This window comes from Microcaecilia unicolor, chromosome 10 (genome assembly GCF_901765095.1).
Source record: "Microcaecilia unicolor chromosome 10, aMicUni1.1, whole genome shotgun sequence".
Lineage (NCBI taxonomy): Eukaryota > Metazoa > Chordata > Amphibia > Gymnophiona > Siphonopidae > Microcaecilia > Microcaecilia unicolor.
In genome coordinates, this window is record NC_044040.1 from 197930884 (window position 1) to 197951946 (window position 21063).

Genomic DNA, 21063 nt, shown 5'->3' on the forward strand with positions numbered 1-21063 from the left:
GTCCTCTTCAGGGCACAGACCGTATAAGTCTGCCCAGCATTATCCCCGGCTCCCAACCACCAGTCCCGCCTCCCACCACCGGCTCTAGCACAGACCGTATAAGTCTGCCCAGCACTATCCCCGCCTCCCAACCACCAGCCCCGCCTCCCACCACCGGCTCTGCCACCCAATCTCGGCTAAGCTCCTGAGGATCCATTCCTTCTGAACAGGATTCCTTTATGTTTATCCCACGCATGTTTGAATTCCATTACCGTTTTCATTTCCACCACCTCCCGCGGGAGGGCATTCCAAGCATCCACTGCTCTCTCCGTGAAGAAATACTTCCTGACATTTTTCTTGAGTCTGCCCCCCTTCAATCTCATTTCACGTCCTCTCGTTCTACCGCCTTCGCATCTCCGGAAAAGGTTCGTTTGCGGATTAATACCTTTCAAATATTTGAACGTAGATTGATGGAGGAGATCAGTGGCCCTCAGTGGAGGGGAGGGGTGGAAGCGAGCAGTAACTTTGGGTACAGGAGGAAATTTATTTATTTATTTGCAACATTTATACCCCGCGCTTTCCCACTCATTAGCAGGTTCAATGCGGTTTACAAATCCCACAGTTTAAACAAAGCAGCATAACATGGATGCAGCTGTGATACAGTAAGTAATGAGGAGGTCGTTTTAAATAGTGATGCAGATTAAACAAAGTAATATAAAATGCATGTAGAAGTGATACAGTAACATTGAAAGTGATCATAAGATGTGGATAGGTGGGTGAGATGGGAAAGTGAGGACAGCTGGAGAGAGTGGCAGCAACAGGTCTGGGGAGGAGGAAAGCATTTTTCTGCTTGACCTATTGATAATCCACTCTGCTAAGGTACCCTTAGGTGAGTTAAAAAAAAACCAAAAACAAATTTAGATGCCCGGTAGCACCTCCATTGGTTCCTCCAAGTCTCCGGATAACTAGGTTGCATTCATTGAAATGTATTTTACGGCTGATCTCTTGCAGGGTGTTGAAGCTTGTAATGTGGATGTGCAAAAGGCTCTTGAGCTGATCAGCAGCAGGGACAGGAGGACACGACGCTGATCCCCCCCCCCCCACCCCCCCCCCACCGGCCGAAAGTTACAGGCGCCCGCTACTGCAGAGATTACGGTAGAGTGGGCCGGCCTCCCATCCCATGTGTGTCCCCCTCCCGACAGCGTTGACATGGCGGAATCCTCCTCCTGATAGTTACCCAAAGCTGGCAGGGATTTACCGGGGGAGGCTGCAAGAAGAACGGGGCGATCCAGGCGCGAAGAACCCAACCCCCCCGCACTCCCCCCCCCACCCAGTTCAGCCATAGACAAGGTAAGAAACGCCCCCTCCCCCGGGCAGAGGTGCAGCCGACAGATCCCCCAGATCCGAGTGGAAGGACGTGGCGAGAAAGACGAAATAAAGCAACCGAGGGGTTTTTTTTTTGGGGGGGGGGTTAACGCAGCCGCGATGTAAAACGCTCCCTCACCTCCCCTCCCCCCCTCAATCCCGGAGCCGAAACCGAAACGAAAGGACGAGGAAGGTAAGGAGGGCTCGGGCCGGGATACCCTGGCACTGCTGCACCACTTTGGACGATGGGGAGGGGGAGTCTTTTTTTTATTAATTTAAGTTTATTGGATGGTGGACCATCGATCCCTCGGATCTGCAGTACTTCTCGGACGTTCCTGCCCTGTTCCTCCTCCTGATTTTTGTTTTCGCTCGCTCTTTCCTTCTGTTGCCACTTCCCCCCCCCCCCCCCCCCTCTAAAACCCTTTTCTTTCTTTCTGTAACCGTTGATCCTGCAAGGAATTCCTAAAAAAAACCAAATGGATCGGTTAAGCTGTTAACGTTGGACTTTATAAAGGAATATAAAGCAAAACAGATTTTTTTTTGCCAAACTCCCACTTCGCCTTGTTTTGTCCAGAAAATTAAAAAAAGACGAAGTGTGTTTGTGCTAAGAGTCCAACTGTTGCATCACAGATTTTTTCATATCCGCTGCATGCCAGCTCGCAGGGAGCTGTGCAGGATTTGCCAGCGTTGACACGTATGGGATTTGTGTTCTTGTGATTTTCAGATTTCTCTTTTGTTGGGTTGATCTGGAGCAGTTTTTATCAGTTGCTGAATCGCACAAGTTTGCACTCCATCGTGTCCTGGTATTCCAGAGAGGCTCTCCCTGCAGTCTCGCCAGCTCACTGCCCCACTTCTACACAGTAACAGATTTCCCCTACATGGATTCCAGTTTTTAACATTTTTCAGAGAAGTCTGGGTGGTACTTGAACAGAGTAGGCGGGTAGGGGTCCTCTTTTTCTCCTGTTCTCTGACCCTCTCTCCCCCCCCCCCCTTATCTCCATCCAGTTTACTGCTCTGTCCTCTCTTTCCGAAAATATACTGTTGCAGTTTTGCTTACCTGTAGCCACCATTTTCTGTTCTCCTTGTGCCACCATCCTGTGTTCTACTAACACCATTACTCTTAAGATCCTGCTTGGCAGTGCCATTCTCCCTGATCCGGTGCTTCTCCTTGCCATGTTGTGCCATCGTTCTGTCACCTTGCCTGGTACTGCCACATTCTCGTCTACTTATGCCCCATTAAACGTCATGCTCTCATTGTTTTACCCCTTCCATCTGATGCACCATATTCTCTCCTTATCCCTTACCATCCATTGATGCCACTGCTCGTGCAGCTTTCCTTCCTCATGCCAATTACCCACTTGTTGCCAGTTGCCACAACTCTTTCACCACTTGCTGATGGAGCTGTACTCTCCCCTTTCCTCTGATGCCCCTCACTCTTTCTTCTGGTGATCTTTCGTGTCCTCTTCCCCCAACCCACTATTGATTTTTCTTACCCTTTTCCTTAGTGCCACTCTGACAAAGTGCTCGCATAGATTGGTGAGTCATAAGTCGTCAATTCTGTTCAGTTTATTTACTTAATACAGTACCTGCATCCGGTGGATATTCAGCAGTAATTAGTGCCACACTCCTGTTTTAACTTTCTATCCCCTACTCATTAGTACTCCACTGGCCCCTCTCCTTTGACATAACATACTTTATCACACGTCTGACGTTGCTGTCATATCCTATGGCCTCCACTTGGCTTTGCCACTTCTCCGCAACCAAGGCCACCATGTTCTCTTATTCCCTCCCTACAGTGCCGGCAGTCTCTTCTATACTAGCAGGACTCCAAATTCTATTTGCTGTTTAGTTTTTCCATGCTCTGTCCCCTTCCTTTCACCTGCGGTCTCTGTAGTCTTTCACCTATTTCACACCTCTCTGCGCTCTCATCTCACCCCCAACCTGCTGGTGTCGCTCTCTCTGTTAATCCCACCCTGTGCCACCTCTCTCTCTCATCTCTGCTCTTCTGTCCAGCGTTTCCTCTCCATCCCCCTCCACCCCTCATTGCGGTTTACTCCAGCTGGATTCAGTAGTGATGAAAGAGCTTGAAGAGGGAAGTAAGGGATTGGGGGTGGGAGGAAAAAAAATCATGCTAGATGGAAGAAGGAAGGAAGGTAGGTTGGTTGGTAGTGGGGATTAAAATAGCAGAAAGGGAGAGACTAGCATGGCTAGGGAGAAAGAGGTCATGAGACAAGGTAGGCTGGGGAGAGAAAAGAGAGCAGCAGAAACTAGCTGAAGAGAGGAGAGGAAGACAAGAAGATGAGAAATTGGTTGAAAAGAGAAGATGCGAGGAGACAGATGGAGAAGACCAAGACAGCACAGAGCAGAGGCAGGAAGTAAATGGCACTGTAGATGCTAAAAGGTTGGAACACATTTTCATTATTTGTTTGCTAATTAATTTGATTCCACTTAGGTTTCACTCTAAGGGGTTCTAAACCCAGGCCTTGGAACACACCAAGCTAGACGGGTTTTCAAGATATCCACCATGATGAATATGCAGAAGAGAGATTTATCTTATGCATTTTCATTGTGGGTATCCTGGAAACCTGACTGGTTGGCTGTGTCCCGAGAATGGGGTTGAGGACCTCTGCTCTAAGTCAAGTTTTTGGTTTGCTCACTTCTTAGTGTAGGGTGGAGGCACAGAGTATGGTGTGGAGTGAAGGCATAGGAGAGACCATTCGAGTCGAAAGTTGGGAGGGGGTGGAGTAGAGCTGAGATATGGAAGATGTGTGGTGTTTATCAGAGACACCAGGAGGCAAAGAAGATATTTTGGGGTATTGTGGGTAGAGAGCACAGGGCAGAAGAATGAGGTGTGTGTGGGGGGGGGGGGGGGGTGGCTGTGTGGGTACAGTAGCTGGTTTTGAGTTTCTCGCAGTTATCAGTCCTGCATTTGAGTGAGTGAGGGTTCAGAGTTCAGGTTGAGCCCCAGCCTAGCACTCAGTTCTGCAATTCTGCACTGTGTGGGTGGTGTATCCTAGTTACTGTCTGGAAACAGGGCTTGCTCCATCTCACATCATCTGGCAACCCTGGCTTTTTCTGCTGGAATGAGTTCTCAAACCCAGATGTGAACAAACAGCAGAGCTATTTACTTACAAATCACTTACTGAGCCTTATTAGAGACTTAAGAGGACCTGATTGAATGGCTGCGGTGTGAGAACTGGAAGAGCATTACTGGGCAGCCCATGAGGACTGCCTTGCTTGGCACGCAGTATCTGTCACCGCTCCTTGTTGGGTGTCATTCAGGTGCCATGACTCCTCCTAGTGCAAAACCCCAAAGAATCTGCAGCCTGCAGCTCTCTTGTAAAGGCATTTGAAATGTCTGGATCCAGGGGGCATGGTGGAGAAGCCAAGCAACGCAAGCTGCAGCCTGTAATGTTCCTTTCTTTACTGGTCTGTTCTGATTTGCAGAAATTCCCTTTCCTCCCCCTGTTCCTTTTAAGAACCTGCAGAATAATTCCATGTATGTTTAATTTAAAAGAAAATGCCCTTAGATGCTTCAGACATGGCATTCAGGGTACAGCATTTGCGGAGCTTTGCGTTTTAACCTCTTGTTTTCTGGTTTCACCTTAACCTCCAGCATGCCGCACAGCATACCCTCCCTAATTTGGCATTTCTACTTAGGAGTTGAATCACTTCCCATTTATAAGAGGGCAGGAGCATCTTTTGCTGGGAGTTGAGGTCATCCACAGGCTGCTGATGGGAAAGTCACACTGTGTAATCCTGTTCCAGTGCCCCATACTCAGACGGCAGACGGCTATGGAGCTTAAGCCTGCAGTCCTGCCCATTTGCTGCTATTCGCAGTAGCCTTTCTGTGGTTTTCCCTCAGCTGATAATTTAGGAAACGTTTCAAGCTTGCAGTGCTCCTAAGTTATAATCTGAAGAGCTCTTGTGATGCAATGTAACGCCCCCTTTGTGTAGCGTTTCATGAAATTCAAGTACCTGTTGACCATAGGATGTAGCATGACACAAGGTTCACTTTACAAAAATCAGCTATTCAGTGTGATTTCTGATTATATCCTAATAATCCTTAGTTGTTTAGAGAGTCGCCTTTAAGGAGTGCTTATAACGTCATTCATTGACGTGCTTTCAGTTAAAAATCCCCTTCTTAGTGCAGTGGCCTGTGAACCAGGAGAACTAGGTTCAGTTCCCACTGCAGCCCCTTGTGACTCTGGGCAAGCCACGTACCCCTCCGTTGCCCCAGTTAGAAAATAAGTGCCTGTAAGTAATATGTAAATTGCTTTGATTGTAAGCACAGGAAGGCAGTATATCAAGTCCCATCCCCTTTCCCTTCCCCTATATTCTATAATCTTAGCACCTAAATGTAAGCATCATTTGTGCCCTAAAGATTATAGAATGCAGCACTTATGTGTTTGCAAGTCAAATAGCGTGTGCCGTTGGGTGCTAACCCCCAGATTCTATATAGTTCGCTTAGATTTAGGCTCTGAAATCAGCGCGGATTCTATAACACCACGTGTAACTTAATTGGCTTTAACAAGCTAATGTGCGCTGATACCAGCGCTTAACAAGCAATAATGAGCACTAATTGGCGCTGATTAGAATTTAGGCGCACAACTCACTAAGCGTATTCTGTAACGATGTGCGCTGAACTTCTAATGCACGGTGGCAAAGGGGCATGGTTATGGTTGGGGAAATGGGCGTTCCAAAATGTAGGCGTCTAGTTATAGAATGTGGCCCAGTGTGCCTAAATCGACACGCTGAGATTTACACCAGGTTTTCGTTGGCATAAAAGGATGCACACAGATATCGGCACTGAAATATCAAGTAAGCGTATTCTGTAACGATGTGCGCTGAACTTCTAATGCACGGTGGCAAAGGGGCATGGTTATGGTTGGGGAAATGGGCGTTCCAAAATGTAGGCGTCTAGTTATAGAATGTGGCCCAGTGTGCCTAAATCGACACGCTGAGATTTACACCAGGTTTTCGTTGACGTAAATGGATGCACACAGATATCGGCACTGAAATATCAAGTAAGCGTATTTTGTAATGGGTGCCTAAATCTAGGTGCCGATTATAGAATACGCTTAGTCGGCACTGATTTCAGCACCTATTTTTTAGGCACCATATATAGAATTTCCTAAGCGGTATTCTACAAGCGGAGCATGGGCGGAGTTATGTGCTAAAGTGCAACATTTATGCAGTAACATTTTCTCGTGCCGTTTACATAAAGTAATACTGTCTAAATGTCGGTGTGTAATTCTGATCTATGCTGTTCTATAATGGAATCTGGACGCACTAATGCTGTTTTAGAATTTATTTATTTATTTATTGCATTGGTATCCCACATTTTCCCACCTATTTGCAGGCTCAATGTGTCTTACATTGTTCTGTTATGGCGATCGCCATTTCCGGAATGAGAAATACAGAGTTATATTGCATTAAGGTTCGTAGGTGACAGAGAGGGGGATAATCGAACGGGGGCGCCCATCTCTAAGGATGGCCCCGTAAAGAGGCGGGGCAACCTGTATTATCGAAACAAGATGGACGTCCATCTTTCGTTTCGACAATATGGTCGGGGATGCCCAAATCATGAAATTTAGGTCGACCTTAGAGATGGTCGTCCCCGGTTTTGGCGATAACGGAAACCGAGGACGCCCATCTCAGAAATGACCAAATCCAAGCCATTTGGTTGTGGGAGGAACCGGCATTTGTAGTGCACTGGTCCCACTAACTGAATGGAAAAAGCCCTTCCCTTACCGATCTGGAAAGGAACATTTTATCTCCTTATAGAATTGGCCCATTGATATATATGTTTATGTTTATCAATTAGAGTATTTGTTAGCCATGAAGCCTTTGAAAAGATCTAGGGAAAAGGTTTGTGGTCCCTGAACTTTCCAGACCACGTTGACCCCTCCTGATCCTCACAACATTCTGGGATAGGGACTGTCACAAGGATAGTGAGTTTTCACTTCTTGTTGCCAGTTCACACTTTGGTGTGGCAGTGGATTTGGTTATTACCACCTGAGAGTTCTTTAGTGATATATGTGAAATGAGTGGGTTGAACTGGTCCAGTTCTCTTTTATTGAAAGAAATGGAGTGATATGAAAACTAGCACATGGTTGAAGAGCATTGGGAAATTCTGTCTTACTCTTTTTTTTTTTTTTTTTTTAAATACTGTCCTGAAACTCCTTAGGGGGCCCTTAAATGGAAAACTGTAGGATGCACCCAGGCTTCCTGCAATGACTTAACACAAACACAGCGAAGGTGACTCAAAAAATGTCCCGGTGATGTTGAAGTTTCCAAATGTTCATTGTCATCCAAGGCTATTATCAACCAAGACTCGACATGGGTCATGTTTCGGTCTGTTAGGCTTGCATCAGGGGAGTCTGAGTGATGTTAGCAAAGGAGTCCGTCTGATACAAGTCAATGAAAAAACTCTCTAGACTACTGTAGTGCCGAACACCAGAACTAAAGTAAATTAAGACCCTAATAGGCCGAAACATGGCCCTTGTCGAGTCTTGGTTGATAATAAAGAGTCTTGTATGACAGTAAATATGTGGAAACTTCAACATCATCTGGACGTTTTTTGAGCCACCTTCGCTGTGTTTGTCTTGCTGATTGCGAAGGTTCTGTTCTTCTGTTTCTACTGTGAAATGTGTGTTTGCTAACGATGTGCTAAAAATAGTTTGTTGAGGAGGCAGAGAGTTGGCGTTTCAGCACTAATCAGCGCAGAAATACAGCGTGAGCCCTTACCATCTACAAAAAATAGAAAATTGGCCATTTTCTGCTGGATTCTATACGGGGCGCCTAGAGTCATCCGCGCCAAAATCCAGGTGTAATGCGGAACTTAATTGGCTTATCAAGTCAATTAGTGTCGATAACAGCATTTAACTAGCAATAATGAACACTAATTGGCAAGAATTAGAATTTATGCGCATAACTCGCTAAGTGGATTCTGAAATGAACTGCACCTAAATTCTAAAGTGTGTAGTTCAAAAGGGGCATGGCCATGAGGGGAATGGGTGTTCCAAAATTTACACACATTCTTATAGAATATGGCCCAACGCGCGTAAATCTATGCACAGGTATTTATGCTATATTTTTGTTAGTGTAAATGGACGTGTCGTTTTAAGCACTGGGATATCAACTAAGTGTATTCTATATACTGTGCCTAAATCTAGGCATCACTTATAGAGTACGCTTAGGCAGAAATGTTTACCGTGTGGAATTTTTAGCCGCCATATATAGAATCTGGCGTTTGTGAGTGCACCAAGGCCACTTTTTACCACAGCTCAGTACAAGGATCTCTAGGTTTCTTCTGGTCATTTTCAATAGTGCATAAGTACATAAGTATTGCCATACTGGGAAAGACCAAAGGTCCATCAAGCCCAGCATCCTGTTTCCAACAGTGGCCAATCCAGGTCACAAATACCCGGCAAGATCCCAAAAAAGTACAAAACATTTTATACTGCTTATCCCAGAAATAGTGGGTTTTCCCCAAGTCCATCCAATAACGGTCTATGGACCCTTCCCCTAGGAAACCGTCCAAACCTCTCCCAAACTCCGCCAAGCTGACCGCCTTCACCACATTCTCTGGCAACGAATTCCAGAGTTTAATTACATGTTGAGCGAAGAAACATTTTCTCTGATTCGTTTTAAATTTACTACATTGTAGCTTCATCGCATGCCCCCTAGTCCTAGTATTTTTGGAAAGCGTGAACAGACGCTTCACATCTACCCGTTCCACTCCACTCATTATTTTATAGACCTCTATCCTATCTCCCCTCAGCTGCCTTTTCTCAAAGCTGAAGAGCCCTAGCCGCTTTAGCCTTTCCTCATAGGGAAGTCGTCCCATCCCCTTTGTCATTTTCGTCACCCTTCTCTGCACCTTTTCTAATTCCACTGTATCTTTTTTGTGATACGGCGACCAGAATCGAACACAACATTCGAGGTGCGGTCGCACCATGGAGCGATATAAAGGCATTATAACATCCTCATTTTTCTTTTCCATTCCTTTCCTAATAATACCTAACATTCTATTTGCTTTCTTAGCCGCAACAGCACACTGAGCAGAAGGTGTCAACGTATCATCAACGACGACACTATCTGTGCCCATGGTTTGATCGGAACTCTTTGATAATCTCTAGTTGAGAATATTTATTGTTATGTCATGTTTTGCACGGTTGTAATTTATATACACCACTTTGATGTAAATTGCAAAATAAACATGGAAACATTATTCAATGGACACAGTAGCTGTATTTGCCAATTGAGGTCCTTAAGATGGAAATTTGTTTCCATATTTTTATGTGTAGGGTTTACTGCTGAGCTAAATGGTCTGTCAGACTGACCAGGCTGTCTGTTAAAAATCCTCCTGAATAATGAAATCCTTTGGCAAAAGGCTCTCAAAAGCTGGTTTGTTTATGGCTGGGGTTTAGTGTCACTGTGATTTGTCTCCTGAGAGGAAAGGTATGCAGGAAAGGGGAGGGGGGGAGGGGGAGAAGGGTACAGAGACTACCAGAAAGCCACCTACAGGCAGGAATTTGTTTGATTTTGAAAGTAGGGACAGTTTTTCCAAGTTTCTTTGTGTGTGTTTGTGTTTGGAGCTGTTTGATGTACTCCTGAGCATTCTTGCAAACAACAGAGAACTCATTTGATTGTAAACATTCATCAATGACGTTTGTCAGAAGGTTTTTTTAATATAAAACACCACGTTTGCAATATTAATAATTACAGAATGATAATTTTCTTGTTTTGACTTTATTTATTTATTAGGCTGTATATACCGCCATTTTAAAGGAATTTACTCAAGGCGGCGTACAGCAAGATTATGTCAGACGTAAGCAATAGACAATTACAATAGTCTATGTTACAATGTCAGTACAATACGTAATAAAACATTTTCATAGACAGCCTAGGGTGTAAGCAAAGATGGAACAGATAGATAAAATAGAGGAACAGGAGTAAGAAAATAAGGGGATTAATTTAAAGAAAGTTGCAAATGAAGGTCAGAAAAGTGCTTGACCTTTATGTTAGGGGTGGGTAAACATGTCCTGTTATAGTATGTGCAGGCGGTGTCATTTACTACTTCCATTAAAGGCCTGGTTGAAGAGCCAAGCTTTCACCTGCTTCCTGAAGTAGAGATAGTCGTGTGTTAAGCGGAGCCTTTCAGGGAGTGCATTCCAGAGTTTGTGGGCTGCTCCGGAGAAGGCTTGCTTGCGAGTATCACATCGTGTGATGTCCTTTGGAGAGGGTGTGGTTAGGGATACTCCTTGGGAGGACCTTAGTGTCCTCGGAGGTGTGTAGAGGGTGATCCTATTCTTCAGGTACTCTGGGCCATTTCCTTTAAGGACCTTGAAGGTCAAACATAGAGTTTTAAATTTGGCCCTGTATTGTATTGGTAGCCAGTGAAGTTTGTGCAACAGTGGTGTGAAGTGGTCATGTCGCTTACAGCCTTCTACTAGTCTAGCTGCAGCGTTCTGAATCAATTGTAGTCAGACCAGTCTTGATGTTATCATGGCATGTACAACTGAGACAAGGCTTGCCTTCTCAATGGAAGGAGACAGGCAGTGTACTTGTCGCAGGTGATAGAAGGTGCTCGTGAAGGTTGCTTGGATTTGGGGGATCAGAGTAAACGATGAATTGAGCTATATTCTAAGGTTCCTGACTTGTGATTTTGAGGGGGAGTTCATATTTCCCAAGAGGTTTTGATGTCAGGTATGTCCCCACTTAGGGACCATAGAAGCTCATTTTTACTTGGGTTCAGGCAAAGTTTGTTGTGTTTATTCAGGGCTGTGGGTAAGTCAGGTTCAATAGATATAAGTAGCTGCAGATCATCTGCATAGATTGGCTAGTGGCTTGAGGTAGATATTGAACAGAATAGGCGACAGTATTGATCCTTGTGGTACTCCACAAGTCAGTGTCCATGATGGCATTGAGGTGCTGCCGAACACTATGGACTGTTACCTGTCTGATGGATAGGATCTGAACCAGGCAAGTACAGTTCCACTGACACCAGTTTCTGAAAGAAACACTTCTGAAAGAAGTTTAACTCTTAAGGGCAAGGCAAGAACTGTATGTACTCCAATCAAAAGGCATCATCTGGTATATTTTTTTTCTTGACCTTTTAAAAAACTATTCCTACTGTAAACCCCCTGGTGGCAGAGAAAGGTATTAAATGATGGTACCAAATATGTCACAGTGTTTCCCCGAAATGACTCAACACCAACCAGGGAGTTTAACAATAAAAAGAAAATATTTTTTTATTAGTGAATTATATTTAAATGCTAATGAAATCTTACCAACTTGCAAATTTAACATATGTATTTCAATTACAGGTTTGCAACACAAATCAGTTTAGTCTCTAGAAACACTGAGAGCATTCTCAGATAAGTATAAATATTAGTTACATAAATCATTTAGGTACATTCAATTCCGCAAAACACCAGACTCTTCAAAGTCTCCCCTCTCCTGTCCCTCAGACCCCCGGAGACCCCCAATGATCCCAACATGTAAGTTTTCCTCTACTCTTTTTTTTCTTCTTTTAGTTATCTCTCATTTATTGTTCAGGTTTCCTTTACTATTTTCTCTTATGCGCACTTTTTAAAAATAGTTTCAGTCACTTAGCTGCTCTCTTTGTTTTCTCTCTCTGGCTCTCTTGAACGGTGGGCGCCTTTTCTTTCAGGTGACGATTTCCAGCATCAACTTTCTTCCAGTCTTTCCCTAGTAACATGTTCTCACCAATACTGCTCCCTCCCAACTGCCAGCCTGAGCTGTTTGTCACTCTCCTGAGAGTTCCATCAGCACGCGGAACACTCAGCGCATGCACACAGACCACTCAGTTTCACGGCACTGCTGCTCACTGTCTCTACACCAGATCCAGGTAATCTTTTAACATTTAACCCATAGGGTTACACTACTGTAGTTCTTATGTTTCGAGTGCTATGCAGATACATAGCTTCAGGGAGCTTACAGTCCAGCAGCAAGCTACAAACAAAACTAATATTTTTCAGGTAATCACTTTATTAGTATTATCGCAGCACCTGGAGAATTCACTCAGGGCCAGCCCAGTGGTTCTAGGTACCCTAGGTGGACCTTCAACTGTGTATCCCTTCCTCCCAGTACTTCAGCATTGCCCCTTCCCTATCCCCCAAGGTTGCCAGCATCTCCATTTTCCCTTTCTTGGCCTCCCCTCATGGTCAGCATCCCCTCTTCTCCTAGTTGACCAGTATCTAATCTTCCTTCCCTACTTCCATTACTTCATTTTTGAATCCTCTTCCTCCACCTGTGTAGTCCAACCATTTCATGATCAGAGGCCACAGACCAGTGACTCTTCCTGGAACTATTATATGTGCAGCCTCGGTCTGACCACTTGGTGTTGCTGTTGCACAATGCATGGAACATCCTTCCTTGCTGGAGGTTGTAAAGGCTGCCTCCCCAGCTTCCCAGCACTAGGGGGCTTGCAGAATCACAGCATTGTTATGTCTGTAAACGTATTTTAATTATGCTCTCTTTCTTATACTGTAGCTGTATCAGATTTGTTTAGCAGGATTAATGGATGTAAAAATTCTTATCACTTGTGACCTAAAATTTGATACCTGATGCTGAACTAGGCCAGAGGGAAACTGTTGGTGGTCCAGGCCTGAAAGGAGCTGTCGTCTCATTGGAGTGGGGGCTCCCCCCTGCTGCTGGATTGCACCGAGAAGAGATTGGAGGGTGTGTGTGAGAGAGAGGCAAAGAGGGTGGGTAGAGGCAAAGGAAGGGGGAGGGGTTAAAGAGCAATGAAAGTCAAAAATTGCAAAAATAATACAAAGTAAGGAAACAAAAACAGACACAAAAAGTTATGAAGAAAGGTTTTTTTTTTTCTCCTGGCTGCTTAGTGTTTTGACTGGCATCCAAGTTTTCTAAATATATTCCACCCCTGTCTGGATGAATGATATACTGTACTATGTTTATTATTGTTTTGCTGGAATAAGCCTTCTGCAGTTGTAACTGGTGGTGCCGATGGTGTCCTGTTCGGCCAGAGTTTGGTTGTTTCACTGCTCCAGTTGGCTTAGATGCGTGAAGCCAAATAATTTGAGGAAAACCCTGAACACGGGATTTTGCAGCAAGTCTGTTCTTTTCTGCGCTGTCTTTTCCTTTTAACCGTATAAGCAATTTACCGTTATTTCCTTGCTGTTCTTACGAAGAACGGAAGTGGAGCACCATCTTTGCTCTTTAAGAACCTGTTGTCTTGGTTCCTGCCGTGGTAATATTTCATCTGGTCAAGATCAGGGATCGTGCTTTGAGTTTTGGTATTTCGGAAATGCACATAAAATCACCTCCTCCGGTGCACGGTCTGGTAGAAAATGTCTGATGTGCACTGCATAGAACAGTAATAGGGCATCCTCAGATCTCGAAGGCTGCAACCCAGTTGGTTTTCAAGATTTCCCCAATGAATATGCATGAAATCCATTTGCATGCACTGCCTCCATTGTATGAAATCCTGAAAATCCAACTGGGTTGTAGCCCTCAAGGACCAAGGTTGCCCACCCCTGACATAGAAGCTGCCAAATAGAAGAGGTTCTTTTGGTACCCGGTCAAAATAGCCCTGACAAAAGAGCCACTGTCAAAACGGCCTGCCCACAATATAGCCCTTGACAAATTAGCCCCCTGACAAAAGGGCCCGATCAGGCTGGCCAGAATATGGCTCTGCATTTTTGTCTAGGGGCTATTTTCTGGGAGGGGCCATTTTGTCAAGGGCTATTTTGTAATAAGGCTGTTTTGTTGGGGGCTTTTTTTGTCAGGGCTGTTATGTTGGGCTGCCGGTTCTTTTTTCCTCCAAAATATATTTGGTCACAAAGATTACAGTCACTTAACCTAGGAAACTAGGATTTTGGGACTAGCGTCAGTTTTAAAAATCTGCTTTTTTTTTATTTTTGTTACATTTGTACCCTGCGCTTTCCCACTCATGGCAGGCTCAATGCGGCTTACATGGGGCAATGGAGGGTTAAGTGACTTGCCCAGAGTCCCACTAACAACATTCCATGTAGAAGTCGGCCCTTGCAGATCACCAAGGTGGCCGCGCAGGCTTCTGCTTCTGTGAGTCTGACGTCCTGCACGTACGTGCAGGACGTCAGACTCACAGAAACAGAAGCCTGCGCAGCCTTCTACATGGAGTGTTGCTAGTGGAATAGCAACATTCCATGTAGAATCTCCAATAATAGCAACATTCCATGTAGAATCTCCAATAGTATCTATTTTATTTTTGTTACATTTGTACCCCGCGCTTTCCCACTCATGGCAGGCTCAATGTGGCTTACATGGGGCAATGGAGGGTTAAGTGACTTGCCCAGAGTCACAAGGAGCTGCCTGTGCCGGGAATCAAACTCAGTTCCTCAGTTCCCCAGGACCAAAGTCCACCACCCTAACCACTAGGCCACTCCTCCACTTTTGTGTTGTTAAAATATATTTTTGGAAATTTGCTGCCCTAGTTGATACATGGGGCGTCATGCCACTACATGAAAACAATGCCTGCAGCGATAGACGTTGGTTTTGATGACACTAGAGTCTCTAGACATCACCCTCCCACACAACAAACATTACTAAAAATGTACCTGACAGCACATTTTCGCCTTTATTATATAACATCATAGAGTACCTTTCATATCCAGGCAAGATGGGGGAATCCCTCTCTATGAAGCAGATTGCTTGGTGTGGGATGAAGGAAAGCCGGAGCTGTGTGTAGACTGGGAAAAGGCATCATGATGTTTCCTGAATGGTGTTTGAACCACTGCTGTGGTCCGGAATAAGAGTCTTGGAGTTGTTTGAATTATGAGACAGTTTTACTGTTTAAATTCAACACTTAAAATGTTTTCCCACATTCTTTAACATATCAAAAGAAAAAAAGCAGATCAAAAAAGACAAAAAAATAGAACAGGAGGGTAACAGAAAAAAACAAAAAACTTTAAAACTTTAAGAAACAGAGATAATTATTTTTAAAAATAATTATCTCTGTTTCTTAAAGTTTTAAAGTTTTTTGTTTTTTCTATTTGTACTTTCACTCATCTGTTTTTGAGATATCCATAGTATTTTATATACACTTTTATTTGGATTAGTGGGTTCTTGTTCTAGAATTTTCTTTGACCTTTGAACTATCAAAGGGGATATTTAAAGGACTAATCAGAGTGTTTGTTATAATGCTGCCAGTCAACATAGCATTGTGAAGTTTGCTGAGTAAGCTTGGGAAGCACTTATGTAAGGTGGTTGTAGGACTACTTTTAGGGGTTCACTTTGCTTTTTACCCCTATTAGGTAGGTGATATTTAGTATGTATGGTCATTTAGTTATTTTAGTGTTGTATATCTCCACCTATCTGTCCGATGCAGTTCTATTGATATACTTTTAGTGTTGATATTATTATATTTTGTGTTGATATCATGTCTTGTATTAAAATTATTATTTTATTGCATGCATATTTAATCTGAATGTTTTTAACTGATATTGAATTGATATTATATTTTATTGTATTATGTTTTTAGATTTGATCTGTTTTTATTTTATATGATGTGATAGTGTTTTTAGATATGTTTTATTATCAAATATACAATGGTGAAGTTTGTTTTACTCATTATGTATTTTTATTTTGTAGTTTTTTTACCCCTGACGCAGCCTGAGGGCGAAACGTGGCCACGTCGGGTAACTTGTAATAAACCACTTCTTCTGTTACCCTCCTGTTCTATTTTTTTGTCTTTTTTGATCTGCTTTTTTTCTTTTGATTTGCCATTTCTGTGGCAGATCTTTGCCTTTTTTTTTTGTTTCTGTCCACATTCTTTAACATGCCATAAGCACACGGCAGTATATTTAAGAAATTATCTGCAGAGTCTAAGCTGGTTACGAGCTAACATACACAAAATTTAAAATAACTAAACAAAGAAAAATAAAATAACAATAATCGAACCAACATTATCTATCATTAATTAAAAAAAGACTTTAAGACCATCATCCAAAAAGCTTGCTGAAAAGTAAGATTTCAATTGCTTCCTAAAAGTGACCGACTTCAAGGGAAGATTATTCCGGAGGGGTTGGTCCTGCAATAAAAAACGTATTAACATAATGCCTTTATAGAGAAAATTATTTGTGCCTAGAAATAGACATTCCTTAAATATATTTATTACCTGAGAGAACTCCATAGGGTTCTAAAGTTTTGCTTTTGAATTTAGTCTGGTATGTTTTTATTTGATCGAACAGGTTTGATATGACAGAACTTAATGCTTCTGTTTCTTCCTAATAAGATCCGCTGTTTTCTCCCAATCATCGAATAGGCTTTATTTATTTTATTGGGATTTGGGATATTTTGGGATTTGAAGTAGAGCGACTCGACTTAGTCCTGTGATTCTCAGCCCAGCCCTTGGAATACTCCCAGCTAATTAGATTTTCAGGTTATCCTCGATAAATATACATGAGATTTGCACATACTGCCACCATTGTTTGTGAATTTCTCTCCTGCATATTCATTTTCCAGATCCTGAAAATCAGACTGCAGGTATGTCACAAGGGCTGGGCTGAGAATCAGAGTTAAGGCAAACGCACTCTTACAGTGTGTTTTGTCCTACTCATCTTTTGGAGATAAAAGCTTACTAATGCTGAAAAATTAAAAGACACTAAAATGTCAAGAGAAGCCCAACTGAATAAGAGGAGGGAGGGGATTTTTTTTTTTTTCCACATCTGAAAGGATGGTGGGAAATTGGAAATAAGCCAGTGCTAATGTCTGTAGTTTGGTTGTGATTGCACATGGAAATAGACTTCCAGGAGATATTGCAACCATAGGAGCCAACTTTTCAAAATTATTGGGGGTGCTAAGCCCAATGGAAATAACCCCTCCTTGGACACATACAAGGAATTTTCTCAATATTGGGGGTGCTCAAGCACCCACAGCACCCACAGAGTCGGCTCCTATGATTGCAACCTATGTCTTGGACCAGTGCTTCTCAATGCAGTCCTCGGGGCACGCTCAGCCAGTCAGGCCTTCAGGTTACCCACCGTGAATATGCATGAGAGAGGTTTGCATGCACTGGCTGCTTGGAATGCAAATATTTCTCTTTCATATTCTTTGTGAATATCCTGAAAACCTGACTGGCTTGGTGTGTCTGAGGACTGGGTTGAACCACCGTCTTAGACAACACTTTCTTATACTAGAACACACAACGTAGGGAGGGTTGTTGCTCAAATGGTCAGTGGTCTTCATCGGAAGACACAAGGGGACAGACTTAAAGATCTAACTATGCATGCTTTGGAAGAAAAGTGAGACCGCTGTGGTGGAGGTAAGGATGGTATCTGAATTCAAGAAAGCAGAAGTGTCGAGGGTCTCAGAGGGGGAAGAAGGGAATTGAGGAGCTTTACTAAGTGACGTACTTATTCGAGTTGCGTGTGTTATATATGCATCCCCTGTCAGACCTGGCCTAACCCCGCCCATGCCTTGAACTCATCTCTGCTCCAGTTTTTGCCCAGGCAGTGGCACTCATAGACAGCCTGCGGCCTGCACCGGGACTTTCTCTTTGAACCGTCCCGCCTCTTCTGATGCAGCTTCCTGTTTTGTGAAGGGTTGGACAGGGTGGTGCTGGAGATGCATCTCCTGTTAAAATTCCTGGCAATGCCACTGGCTTTAGTAGTTGGTGTGTCTGTTTTGTCTTTCACTAGGGAGATATATGTTAGTGCTGATTTGTTAAATGTGCACTATAGCTCGGAATTCAGAAGATGTTTAGTGTCAGAATATTTCTATTATTATGCTGACTTGCTTATTCAGAAGATATAGGGCCCTGTTTACTAAGCCGCGTTATAGGCGCGTTAGCGTGTTTAACGCTCATTAACCATCTACGCACATTAACTGTGTGCGTGCCTATGATATCCCTGTAGGCGACTGTATGGTTAACGCGTGTTCTAATTGTAGGCGTGTGAAAAATGCTAACGTGCCTTAGTAAACAGGGCCCGTAGTAGGTTATTGCTTAACTGAATATTGTTCTATTAAGAAAATCTTTTTGTTAATATGGAAATAGAACTATTTTAATTATAATATTTCCACACAGAGAACATCAGTTTTGTGTTTAATGTGAGATTAAACGAGTCCAAATGCTAAACATCTTGAGGTAGCAGAATGGTAAGAGGAAATCATTGAGCTCCCCCCTTCCCAAACAAAAACCCCACAGGTGGATGAGAAGTTGGTTTATACAGGACAACCAAGGAAGGCTGAGAGGGTAGTTGGATGGACAAAGGCCCAAATAGAGGAGAGAATTTCCCAGTTGATAAACGTTAAAATCAGCGATCAGTTCACTTATTACAGCTGCAGTGGAAGGTGGAAACTGGACATGGTCTTTAATTTGCGTGGTATTTCCAGGGTTAGGGGAAGCCAATTATACATGTGAAGGGCTGGCGTAGCCAGGGGGTAGGGGTTGGTTTGGGGTCTGGACCCTGGTCCCCTTTAAAACTGCAGCATCCATTGAATGGCTGACCGGGATGCCCAAGCCCCGCCGGCCAAAGAGGTCCCCTGCCCAAACTGCCCCCTATGCTGCCTCAGCAGTGTGCAAGTTGGCAACGTGCTTTCCAGCCACCGACACCAACACTTCCCGCACATGCTCAGTTTGTGCATGGAGTGAACCTGCGCTGGGGTGACAGTATTAGTGGCTGGAAGGCATGCCACTGACTAGCACAGTGGGGCTGTTTGGGCAGTGGATCTCTTTGGCATCCCCTGTCAGGAAAGGTATGATTCCTAACACGGAGGAGGGGAGGGGGGAAGAGCAGCAGAGAGGAAATGTATGGCCCCTCCGTTCCACCGCTGGACTGCTGGCTACGCCTCTGATTTTGAAGTGATTCCAAACCGTTTTTAGAGAAGAGGAGGAACTTTGAAGTAGATCGGTCAGCGAGGATAAGGTCATGGGACTCAATGGCTGAATGAACTCTGGAAAGCGCTGGCAGGCCGTGGGTAGCTGGATTGGTGCCAGCAGGGTACAACTTTGTAGAAACCAACTGGGTTTGTTCTGACAGGTTGGTGACAACTGAGTCCTTAAGGGTACAGGAGTCTAGGAGGCTTTGATGATTGTGGAATCTGTTAAGGTGTGGAGTTGTGGAGAGGGAGGTGAGTGAGAGTTGGGTTTTGTATTAAATATGGGATTTTGTTCATTGAAGAACATTTTTTTTTCTTACATTTGTACCCCGCGCTATGTGTACTTAAAGTGATATCCTAGAAGCATTCAAGTTCCTGTTGCTGGCATTTAGGATATTTCCTTGGCAGTGTGGACAGGAATATCTGGGCAGACTGGATGAGTGGGTTGGTCTTTTTCTACCATCATCTAATCTGTTATTGAAATGGATTGCCCTACTGGCATGCCATATTTCCTTCCCTGGGTATGTCTCTATGTGGAATGAACAGGGAAACATGGCTGACTCAGTTCATTTTGGGGGCAGTTTCTATAACTGAATACTTATGCACCAGTTGCACAACTAAATGGACAGAATACTGATGTTTTCACGCTTAATTGTACACCTACCTCTGAAAATGCCAGTGGGGCACCGAATTGGTATTCTACAATGACATGCTGAAATGGCATTTACGTGTTCCCATTTGTGCCAGCGCTGTGGCAGTTGTAGATATGGGAATACCTGGGTTTGCACTAGTTTTCTGTAAAGACACAGGGGGGCCCAAGGATTTATATACAGTAGGCCCTCACCCTGTGTTCCTGAGGCGCCTGAGCGAAGACGCCCTGTTGTAAATTTCTCCCCTTTCTCCTGGATTCTGGAACTGGTGCTCAAAATTGTGTGCACAAATTTGGGCCTGCCTAATTTAATCGAGTAATGAACCAATTAGTGGTAATAATTAGGCGTTCAGTCAATTATTGGTGTTAATTTGTATGCATCTTGCCAGGCGCTATTCTGTAAATCTGCACGTGCAAATGTTTTAGTGTGTATCTGAAAAGGGGGCATGGCCACAAGAGGGGAGAGGGCGTAGGCGGGTTGGGGCGTTCACTAATGATGCAAGCAGTATTATAGAATTCAGGGAATCCGTCCCTGATTTGGCTATTTCAGGTCACTCTTGTCTGTGTCTTCGTTCCTTTTTAAACACACACAGGTATCTGGCTTGTTCATTCCTCACAGCAAGGTCTCTTTCCTGCTCGGTTGCTTGAGCTACTGACCGGAAGCCTTGTTCTTCTGGTGTCTTTAAGCAGCAAATTTATTTATTTAAAAAATTTGTAGACCACCTATAAACTAGGTGGTTTCCAGTTATGAACATACACAATTGATTCTGGGCAAGTCACTTAACCCTCCATTGCCCCATGTAAGCCGCATTGAGCCTGCCACGAGTGGGAAAGCGCAGGGTACAAATGTAACAAAAATAAAATAGATACTATTGGAGATTCTACATGGAATGTTGCTATTCCACTAGCAACATTCCATGTAGAAGGCTGCGCAGGCTTCTGTTTCTCTGAGTCTGACGTCCTGCACGTACGTGCAGGACGTCAGACTCACAGAAGCAGAAGCCTGCACGGCCACATTGGTGATCTGCAAGGGCCGACTTCTACATGGAATGTTGCTAGTGGAATAGCGAATCTCAAATAGTAGCAACAGTGGAGGAGTGGCCTAGTGGTTAGGGTGGTGGACATTGGTCCTGAGGAACTAAGTTCGATTCCCACTTCAGGCACAGGCAGCTCCTTGTGACTCTGGGCAAGTCACTTAACCCTCCATTGCCCCATGT

General features: G+C 43.9%; 1 protein-coding gene across 2 annotated transcripts in view; it reads left to right on the forward strand.

The window, feature by feature from the left end:
• The first annotated feature begins 1469 nt into the window (after positions 1–1469).
• Positions 1470–21063, forward strand: part of FNDC3B (fibronectin type III domain containing 3B) — a 549281-nt gene continuing 529687 nt past the window's right edge. For both annotated transcript variants that reach the window (XM_030216206.1, XM_030216207.1), the window contains exon 1: positions 1470–1537. The gene's annotated coding sequence lies outside the window, so the exon portion shown is untranslated. The remainder of the gene's footprint in view (positions 1538–21063) is intronic.